At 35.2% G+C, this 11169-nt stretch overlaps 1 non-coding gene across 1 annotated transcript; it reads left to right on the forward strand.

The window, feature by feature from the left end:
* Positions 1 to 424: 424 nt before the first annotated feature.
* Positions 425 to 531, forward strand: LOC141669902 (small nucleolar RNA R71). The gene has a single exon (XR_012554149.1). It is a non-coding gene; the product is annotated as a small nucleolar RNA R71 (small nucleolar RNA).
* Positions 532 to 11169: the final 10638 nt, after the last annotated feature.

Below are 11169 nucleotides of genomic sequence, written 5' to 3' on the forward strand. Positions count from 1 at the left end.
ATTCTAGTTATCAGGATGATAAGTGGCTAGAACTGGTTGTTGCGATCTCTGAAAGTTGTTCACAAACTAAGCTAATTCACTAGATATAGCGCATTGCTTCGTCACATACGAACTAGCACACATCTTACAAATGCTGGTTATCTGATTAACACCATAGTTAGCCAGAGAATCGATCTTCATAGACAACGCCTTTAGTTGAGCAGTGATAGTCGTAGCTATATCCACTTCTAGAACTTCTGCTACCTTGCCCTATGGTAATCTCTGGGTTGGATACTGATATTCATTAGCAGCCATCAGTTCAATTAGACCATAAGCTTCCTCATAACTTTTTGCCCATAATGCTCCACCTGATGCTGCATGAAGCATGGGTCTAGACTGTGCTCCCAAACCATTGTAAAAATAATTGATAATCATCCAATCTGGCATGCCATGATGAGGACACTTCCTAAGCATGTCCTTGTAGCGCTCCCAAGCTTCACATAGAGTTTCTCCTAATTGCTGCGTAAATTAAGTAAGAGCATTCTTGAGTGCAGCTGTCTTCGCCACGATGGCTGGTCTGACAATGCTAGACTGAATGTCATTGATCTTCAGTTGAGAATAATCCATCAAAGCTTTCGGATTTGCTACTGGTTCTCCCATTGTAATGATAACTAGAGTACCTGAAACACACGACTAAAGAAAACCTTGTAAGTAAGAGAGTCCGAGTCAGTGAACTTTAACGACCACTGATGTCAAGCACATAAACTAAAAATTAACACCGAGTCCCCGGCAGGGGCGCCAAAAACTTGTTAGAGTGAAAACTCGCGCTAAAATTACACGCAAGTATACGCGTTCGCAAGTAGTATAAGATATAAATCAGATTCATACCCTCAGAGACTCTTTTTAGTTAAGTTAAGATTATGCACATATGCAACAATGGTATGGCTATCGCTCAATACTAAGACAATAACAAGTTGAGATGTTTATAACTAAGATTAAACTAACATGTAATTAACTAAGAATCAAAGTGATTGAATTAACTATATGAGACAAACATGGGATTCTAACTTCATTAAATACTTCATTCAAAGTCATTGTTCTTAACCTTAGCATACAATGGTGATGACAACTAATCAGATAACACGAAACTAGTAAACGCCAACTTTCGTTGCACGAATACCCTACTACGAGACATCCACATAAGAGATTGAAGCTGAATAGACACCAATTATGTTGAGACCTTATATGCCTATAGAATTTGACAACATAAAGGTTTAATGAACAAGTTATCTATCGTGATTACATAGGGCAAGTAAGATGGTTAAAATTACCTATGAATCATGCATAATAAATACATGAACCTATGCTAGCATGGCAAGTTCTAAATCTCTATATTCACTTTCGCTTCAATAGAGATTAACACGCTATCTTATATGTTAGCTACACACATAAGACGAATAAGCACAACCAGTACTAGGATATTAATTAATCACCATACACAAGATATTGAAACAAATTAACTATACAAATCCATAAGTAAATCTGTTAGAACCCCACGATAACGATTAGTTCATAACCGAACTTATCGTCACCATGGGTTCCAATGAAAATATGATAATAAACAATATAAGAGTATTAGGGTTCAAAGACAAATAAAAAATAAGCATCCAAAGTACAACTATACTAAATAAAATATAAGTCTTCTTCTCCGTAGCCTTCTTGTGCTCTCTAAGTCTTCTTATTGCTCTCCCTAGTCTCCTTGTTGTTAAAAACGTCTTTTTATCACTATATTTAAGCCACTAGTGGGCTTGGACCCTCAAAATCATTAAATTCTACTAAAATCAGGATTCTGGGGCAAAAAAGGCAGGGCGGACGCGCTCAAATTAGCATGGGCGCGCTGGTTTTTTGGCACAAAGGCGGGGCGGCCGCGCAAGTTTTGGGGGCGGCCGCGCCTGACTTCTGGACTTTTCTGCAGTTTCTTCTTTTGGTCGTATCTTGAGTCCTGCTCATCAGAATTAGGCGATTCAACTGCCCACGCGAAGCTAACGAGATTCTATTCAACTTAAGAATGGCCTACGCTTCCAATTCTTAGCTATTTTCAGCATATTTCCTTGAAAAGCTCTTTTTTCATTTAACTGATGCCTGAAATGCAATAACACAAAAACACATCAAAAATACCAATAACTTGAGTCCAAAACACCAACTTAAGCATGTAATGATGCGTTCCAAGTAGATATAAAATCCAATTATCAGATTTCTATTACTGAAAATCATGCACAACATTCAAAGACAAAGCAAATTGATATCAAGTACCATTTCATTCGAGAACATGTCATTAATGGTACTGTGAAACTTTATTTTTGTTCCAAGTAAGCAGCAACTTACAGACATCTTTAGCAAGCCACTTGATTAGTCCACCTTCACTAGGTTGGTAAGTGAGTTAGGAATGCTAAATTATTCCTAAGTTATTTTGATGTCTAAGGAATTTGTAATACAGCCAGAAATAAATTTGATTTTTCCTAAAAAGATGAAATTTGGCTAAGTCAAAATTTATATCTTGATGGATGTTCATTATCCGTTGAAAGTGAATATCCGTTGAAATTTATTATTTGTTGAAAATCAAATATTTTTCTGGGTACTTTATATCTTAACGGATATGTGTTTAATCTATATCCGTTGAATTGCTTTAATCATAGCCGTTAATTCTATAACTTATCCATCGAATTTACTTACCGTATGTATGTATATGTCGATGGATAATATTTAGAATTTATACAGTTAATTTCATTTTTAAACGGCTATTTTTGGCAATTTTAATTGGGTACTTTATTGTACTTTTTAATTTTTACTTGTTTATTTCTGAGAAAGTATAAAATCCCCCTTGTATTTTTTATTTTACTTTTATCTTTCTCAAAGCAATTTTTACTCTCTTCATCTCCAAAAACCCTCTTTCTCTGTAACTGCTTTCAATCACAATAATGGCACCCGTAGTCAAGATTATGTCTCAGTCTGGATTTGTCTATGAGAAGAACAACTTTGTGGCTCTGGTGGACAAGAACATTGTTGCTTCTAAGGACTATCACAAGATGACGAAATTCATTCACAACTGTAAATTAAGCCATGCTATGCTTGAGTCTCAAGTAATATACTGTGAAGTTATGGAGCAGATCTGGACCATGGCTGTGTACAACTCCAAAGATAAAACCATTGCCTTCTCTCTAAAAGGTAATGATTACTGTATTAATTGTGATAAAATACAAGCATGCTTCCATTTGCCCGAAAAAAACACTAATATTCCATACACAGACACGGATGTGAGCACCATGCTTGTGTCTATGGGTTATTCTCTCAATCCTACCAAGCTAGGCGAAGTTAGGAGAATGGGTCTTAGAAAAGAGTGGAGCTTTCTCTGTGATTCCTTTATAAAAGCATTTTCTGGTAAAATTAGCATTTTTGATGCAGTTACTTACTCTATGGTTAATATGCTTTACATGCTTTTGAATGACAAGTACTTCAATTTCAGTAAATATGCCATGATAGAGTTAGGGTACAAATTATGAGATATTAAGAAAAGGTCCAAGAATATTTAATATGCTAGGTTTCTTATGATGCTAGAAAATCATGTTTCTAAGGACCTCTTGATTGAGAACCCAACAAATAAGCTTGATTGTCGGGTCCAAGGAAATAGGGTACTTGTTGAACATGAATAATCTTCACAATGAAGTGCCTCTCAACTATCTGCCAATCATGGAGGTACCTCAGGTTAGTGAGGTAACTGTTTCTGTCACTACTCTTTCCCAACCTCCTGTTTCTTTGCAAACAACTGTGGCTATGGCATCTGTGAAAGTGACCAAACAGATACCTACCCAAGCCACAAAGCCTAAAATTTCAAAATCCAAATCAAAGAAACCCCACTCTAGTTCCTCTCAAAAGAAACTAGTTTTAAAAACTACCACAACACAAGAGGGGAGTGTGAAGGGTGGTAATAAAGGTGAGGGACAGGGTGATCATCAAAGAAACCCTAAGGATAAAGGTTAGTGAATCCCAGCCTAGCCACATCACTGTCTCTCAAAAGGCTGTGGTGATTAATAAGGAAAGTAGCACATTGCTAGCTGCATCTTCCCAAAAGGATGTAACTATTGAAAATAGCTCTCCTCCAAGAGCACAAAACAAAAGGGGTAGGGACACTATAGACCAAACTCAAACCTATGTCAGAAACAAGAAGTTGAAACCTTTGGGGGAGTCATATGGTACACACACAGTGTCAACTGCAATCAAAGACTCAGTTACTGCACCATCTTAAACTCAGGTTGATGTGGCTCCAATAAATGTGGAGTCACAACCAAAATCTCTCAAAATTGAAATACCTCACACACACAATTCTCCCACAAACTTATTGGATGTGGATATGATAAACATATCATTTTCTGATTCTCCTTCTCTGAAACTCATGGAGGAGCCAAAATCTAAATCAAGTGAGCATCATCTTATTGATGATTTGTTGGCTCACTTGCCCTTTCTTTCTGGAACTACTGAGAAATCTGTACATAATCTCAAATCAATCACCATAGATTCAACAGTAGTTTCAACTCCTAACTCTGTCATTTCTACTCTCTCGACGGATATTCCTCATTCGTCGACAAGTGATTGTCTCTCGACGGATAAGCTTCACAGCAATTATCCGTCGACATTCACAACTGCTATTTCGATGGATGTCTCTCATCCGTTGGAAGTCTCTACACAACTTGAAATTTCCAACATAGTGTCAAGTGTAGACGACTTAGTAGTTGTTCAATTACTCTTAGAATTGAGGGAAGGGAGTGAGTTGAGTGGGAGGCTGAGTTGCTCTCAGGTAAAAGGAGAGGAAAAGAGTGAACATATGCATGATATTTCTTCCAGCATGGAAAAAGTGAGTGAGATGAGTCCCATCTTAGATGGTGAAGGTGAGGGTGTGAGGGTGGGAATCCAAGGGGAGCCCTTGATGCAAAAACAGAGAGATAATAAGATAAAAGAAGGTACAGAAGAATGGGAAGACCCCACTGCTAGTGAGTTAATGGATGTCAATGAAGCAAAAAAAGAGCAACTATTTCAGCAAGAATATCAAGATGTTCTAGATTTTGTCTCTTTGATGCTGAGGCATTTACTCATCATATTCTAGCATATCAGATTCTAGCTGAACAGGGAAATGGGGATGCTGAGAAGACTCTCAATTTGGTACACACTACAGCCTTCATGCAGGGGAAAAGGATGCAATCAACTCTCTTCCACCTACAGTTGGTGATTATCTTGAGTTAGATTCTGGTGGCTCTTTTGGGGATGATTCTAAAGAAGAGAATGCTGATGAAACTGGTATGAACATAGGGGAGATGCATGACCTAGCTCAACCACAAGCACTCCAGCCTGGATGTTCACCAAGGATTGTAATGATCATCATTTTAAGTCCCCACTATTCAAAATTATCAGTCAGACTCAATCAGCTATCCAAGACACCACTGATGTCAATACCAAATGTCTTCTACAAGCCCATCTTGAATTTATGCAACTGCACAAAATTCAATCTCTCATACAAAGTCAAGATGTGGATGAAATCAAGACCACCATTGAGCAAGTCACAAAGGACATCAATGAAAGAATGAAGTACAAACTTCCTGAATCAACGATGAAAGACATTCACCAGAAAATCAGGAAGGACTTTGAATTGAGTAACAAGATTGAGACATTGGATTCTAGGTTGACAGCAGTGAAGAATTCAATTACCAAAGTGCTTCTCAATCAAGTACATCAGATAATCCTTCTTCAAAAATTGGTGGCTGCTCAAACTCCAACCCTTGCCATACTTGATGATAACAAAAAGGGGAGAAGGATGTGCATTTCAAAGTTAGCAAGGTAATAATTCCGGTCATTACCTACTCTAAGCCAGCAATGTTGGACAGTATTGACTTAATCAACATGGAAGCAACCGAACTCAAGCTGAAAGAACAAATGAAGAAGCTTGATGAAAGAATTGAGAAGGAATTTGGTCCAATTGCCAGTAAAGACAAATCTGTGAAGCACTCCACTCAATTGAGACCAATTCCAATAGATGAAATAAAGCTGGGAATATGGAAATAGGCCAACCTCATCTAAAAGACATCAACAGGTCATTTTGTTTTTGAAGCCTAAGAAACACTCATCAAAACACTCAAACAAAAATCCAATGGACCTAGTCTATGCAACTCCTAAACCTGATGAAAAGAAGCTGCTAGGTCACTCAATTATAAATCACAAAGATCCAAGAGATTCAGTTTTGAAGAAAAGGGTAACAAAGATCTACAGGCATGGAAAACTGGTTTGTATGATGGCTGGACATCCTCATTTTGGAGAAGCCAAGAAGGAAGAGAAATTGAGGCTCAAGTCTCAGAAAAGGCATGTTGCCTTAGAAGCAAAGAAACAAGCTGAAAAGCCTGCTAACAAGTTGGAAACTGAGAAGCCTGCCACCAAAACTGAAAATGAAAAGCATGAGGAACTAAAGCAGAAATCAAGAAAAGGATATATGAAGCAGAGAGCCAAAAGGAAGCTGGTGTTTGAAGAATAAAGGAAGAACTAAAGCCAACTCAGTCTACTACCATAAATCAACCAACTATGCCCACAGTGGAGCAAGCTGAAATCAAGGTCCATCCCGATGTGAACTTTCATGGTGAGCCAATCATTCCCAAGGATGAACCAATAGACTGGGAAAACCTACCTATTCCTGAGTTGAACATCCCAATCTCAACCACTTCAAAGAGAAGAAAGAATAAACCAAGAAAGCTAGTGAAGTCTGTCCCATTCCAATCCAAAACCTTATCCAAACCCAAACCAACAGTCAATAAAGGATTTTTAGACATTAATCTCTACTTGGATGAGCTAGATGAAGTGAGAGCAATAGATGCCCACAACAGACTTCCAGAAAGATTAGTGTTCAGGTACAGAGGTGGAAAGGAAATCACTTGGCCTCTTCATAGGATTCTAAATGAAGGCTACTCTATTTTGGTTAAGATGTTCTGTGCAATCAAGAAAAACTTTGGATTTACCATGGTGGCCAAAACAAAGATACTTAACAAAATTCAACAAATACAAAAAAGCTGGAGAGACTCAGGTGCACTATCAAGAGTCTTAACTATTCCTTACACTGGAAGTAGAGTGCACTTGAGTCCATACTAGTTGATGGAGTTCAAAGATGAAAGAAATACCAGAAGATTTTTCAGACTAGAAGACCAGCTAAAAATATTAAGCAATGAGATTCTCAAGGAAATGCAGGAGATGCTGGATCTATCTAATGAAGATGAATTTGAGTTCAACAGACAACTTCAACACCAGATAGAAGAGAACAATGAAAAACTGGGAAAGAAGACTAGACACTCAAGGAAAAAGAATTAATCTGCTCAGTCTAGAGGAGCACCTTGAACAAGGCTTGTGAGAATTCTGTGAACTTTCTTCTATCGATTTTCAATAAAATTTGCAACACTTATCATTTTTATCTACTATTGAATGATCATTTTGTATAAGGTGTTTTGTTATCATCAAGTCCTCCTAAATTTATGCCTACAATTCTAGTAGACAAAATTGGGGGAGATTGTTAGGAATATGTTGTAGGCTTGATGATATTTTACCAAAACACCTTAGTAGATTTAATTAAGTGTGTTTGTAACTTTCAACGGATAATCTTACTTTGTCATCCGTTGAAAGAGTAGCTTATGTTTAAATAAGTTTTTATAACACATTCTTGTATACTGTAATGCTTTAGACAATTAGAGGTTGTAGGATATTCTAAGTCATGTTGACTACTTGAATAATATGCAAATTAGGTTGGCTAATTATAAATATTAGATGCCTTGTAATTTTGCATAAATAAAATTATGTCAACTGCTATGGAAATACTTTCAACGGATGTTTCTACAAGGCTTTGACGGATGACCCAAATCACTCTCAACGGATGATCCAATAGGGGCTCAACGGATAATCTATAGAGTCTCGACGGATAAAAAATTCAAATAGGAGTTGATAGTGACTTGACAGTCATATGGTTTGATTGTATACAAAAGGAATGTGGCAGCCTATTAGAAGGATTTTGAGAACAAATAAGCATTTTCATATCCATGCTTACTTGAAAAAATACAAAGATGCTGGATAGAGGAAAAAACATGTGATTAGACTTAGATATTTTTGTTTTATATATTTGTCTTTTCTTCATGTAACTTGGTAATATATAAACCAAGAGTAGCAAGTAGACAATTATCAATTAAAAGAACTGAGAAATAGAAGAAGGAAAAATCTGTTAAGAATTTCTCTATTCTTACTTTGTAATTTTACTTGTAAGGAACTGTGTGCATTCTTGCATCACAGAGTTCTCAATCAATGTATATCTCTGGTGGAAAGTTCAATCCACCAGAAAGTTTTTAAATCTTTGTGTTTAATTACTTTGTGTTTTGAATATATTTATATTTCATTCCGCACACTTGCATATTCAAATACTGATATATTTTGGTAAAGAAGTTTCTTAATTTCAAAAAGTAATCAAGAATTACATTCAACCCCCCTTCTGTAATTCTTTTGTTAGATTATTTGGGAATAACAATTACTACTTTTATAGAGAAATGGAGAATAGCGAAGGAGAGGTGGGATACTGATACTCTTAAAATTTTGATGATCGCACTAATAGTAAGCTGATTATGTTCTAATAGCAAGCTGATCGCAATTTACATAACTGTTACACATATTATTTTGCAGAATTCAAATATTATGATAGAGTTGATCTATCAGCAAGCTAACTTCGTTTTGACAGACTTTTCAGCGAGCTTACAATTACCTCCAGGAATATTTCAAGATTAGCATGACTTGCAATTTTCAAGGAAATAGATGTGAATGAATAAGGACTATATGTTATATTTAAATGTTTAAATATATTTGAGCTGTTCAGATATTCAAACTCCTTTAAACAAAAGCACTTCCTATTTTCTAGTAAGTTGTTTATAAACTTCTTGATCGGTATTTAATTTAAACTAAGATATAAGTTTTTTGAATCTTTTAATCAATCTTATTTTAGTTTAAATTTATTTTAAGATTATCTTAACATTCCAATAATAATAAACTAGTCGTGAGACTTGGTCAAGATCGGGAGTATTGTTGATTAAATTTGAAAGTTGACTTAATTTATAAATACACCTGGATATACTTTATTTTGATGTTGATCCACGAAGAAAATACAATACCATCTCAGAAAATACAACTTTGCATTCACTGAATATTATTTTCTCGAGCTCTAATTTATTCACGTATATCTATATACATAGAGTTCATAGTTTCGGTTGTAATTTTCATTAAACTTATATTATTCAAGGTGTAAACATTTGTTCAAGTGTAATTTTGTAGACCTATAGATCCATCGAATTTAACTAATGAAACACATAGAACAAAAAGACAACAAAATCTGAATGACGATTTGTTCAAGAGTAAGACCAATGGGGTACATGCTTACTTGGCTCGTGTGGCCAAGTATATTCTTACTATGTTTAGATATTTATGATTTATTTGTATATTCTTCGCGTGGCCAAATTTTTTACGGGCTAATTGTTATAAAGAAGTGAAACAGGTTAGGTGTCGAGAGATTGAATAATCTTATTTATGTGCAATTCAATGCGAAACTTGTGAACAAAAAGATTAAAATGAAGGATAAATGTGATATTCTTCTAGCTAGCGATGGAAGTATGGCTCAAGGTTGGATTGTAGATGGTCCTGTCGATGAGGAACTTTCACAAGAATCAACTATCATCATAAATGACAATGAAGTTGAAGTTATTGGACTGCCTCTCAGAAGCTCAAGAAGGAATGTCTGATAGCTTGATGAAGATAATTTTGAGTCTAGGGATGAGTTGGATGAAGATGTAGACATCATTTTTGATGAGTATGATCATGAAATGTGGTGAAATTTTAACCACCGTTAAGAGTTTTAATTATCAAGTTATTTGTGTAATGCATAATATTTTGTAAGTTTGATTAAAATTCGGCACTTTTCAAGTAGGACATAACTTTTCAAGTTCTTATACATAATTTTGTTGCTCTGGACAATAGTTTCTTATTCGGTTCTTGACTTCTTGCTAATCTTTTAATGTAATGGTTAATTGCAATAATTAAGTTAATAAATATTTGTGTAATATTTTATAAAATAAACAATATAAAATATGTAGCATATATTATATATATATTATTAATTATTTCATCCATTCAATTTTCAGTCTGAGCACTCCCCGAGTAACCCGAGTACTCATTTATCTGTAGGTTCACCGAGTCAGACCGAATTTCAATTTTTAGAACACTATATATATACGAGTGTGTGTGTGTGTTATAATTCTTGAAATAATAGTATTTAGTCGTTACTACCCAGCATTTCAAGGAACTCTCATTGTTCATTCTATGCCGATAATCTTGACACATCTTCTTCACTTGGACGTTTCTGCTCCAAATATTTCCTATAATTACTTTAATAAATCTTTTTAGACTCTCTATTTTTGTACTCTCACTAATACAATACCCACGTAGTCATCAATAACATCAGTTGTCGTTCCATATGCAAGCATTCTTAGTGTAGTTGTTATTTTCTTAAGCACCGATAATTCACGAACTCCTACATCATCAGTTTGTTAACTAAAGTAGAAATCTTGAGTATCAATTGCTTCCTCGATTTGTAAAAATACGACCTACACATTCGAAATTTTTGACAGAATTTTGTCTCCGTCTATAAATGTGTGTTAGAAAAATAATAATGATACTGTTTGATAAATAGATATTTTAATTAGTTTTTTTTATACTTGAGTTAAAAAAAAATCCAAATAACTGTTTCAAGATTAGTTTTTCCGGGACCAAATCGATATTTCAAAATTTTCACTACCAAACACTGTAACCAACTATATTGAAGACACTCTAAAATCATTGAAATATAAAAAAGCCAGTCAATGGTCATGCATTGTGTTGTGCAAGACATGCCTATAAAATAAAAAGACTAAGTCAATTTGACAACCCTAAGATTTAGTTATTTGATAATCAACTTTGTATTTTGTATTGTATTACTTGAGCCTGTAAAATAGTTTGAAGATTAGACTGGAGTATTTTCCAGTAAACAGTTCAAGCCTAAGGAATAAATTCTGGAAGAAGATCAAGTTAGATCATGCCTCA

Source organism: Apium graveolens, chromosome 6, assembly GCF_009905375.1.
Source record: "Apium graveolens cultivar Ventura chromosome 6, ASM990537v1, whole genome shotgun sequence".
In the NCBI taxonomy this organism is placed as follows: domain Eukaryota; kingdom Viridiplantae; phylum Streptophyta; class Magnoliopsida; order Apiales; family Apiaceae; genus Apium; species Apium graveolens.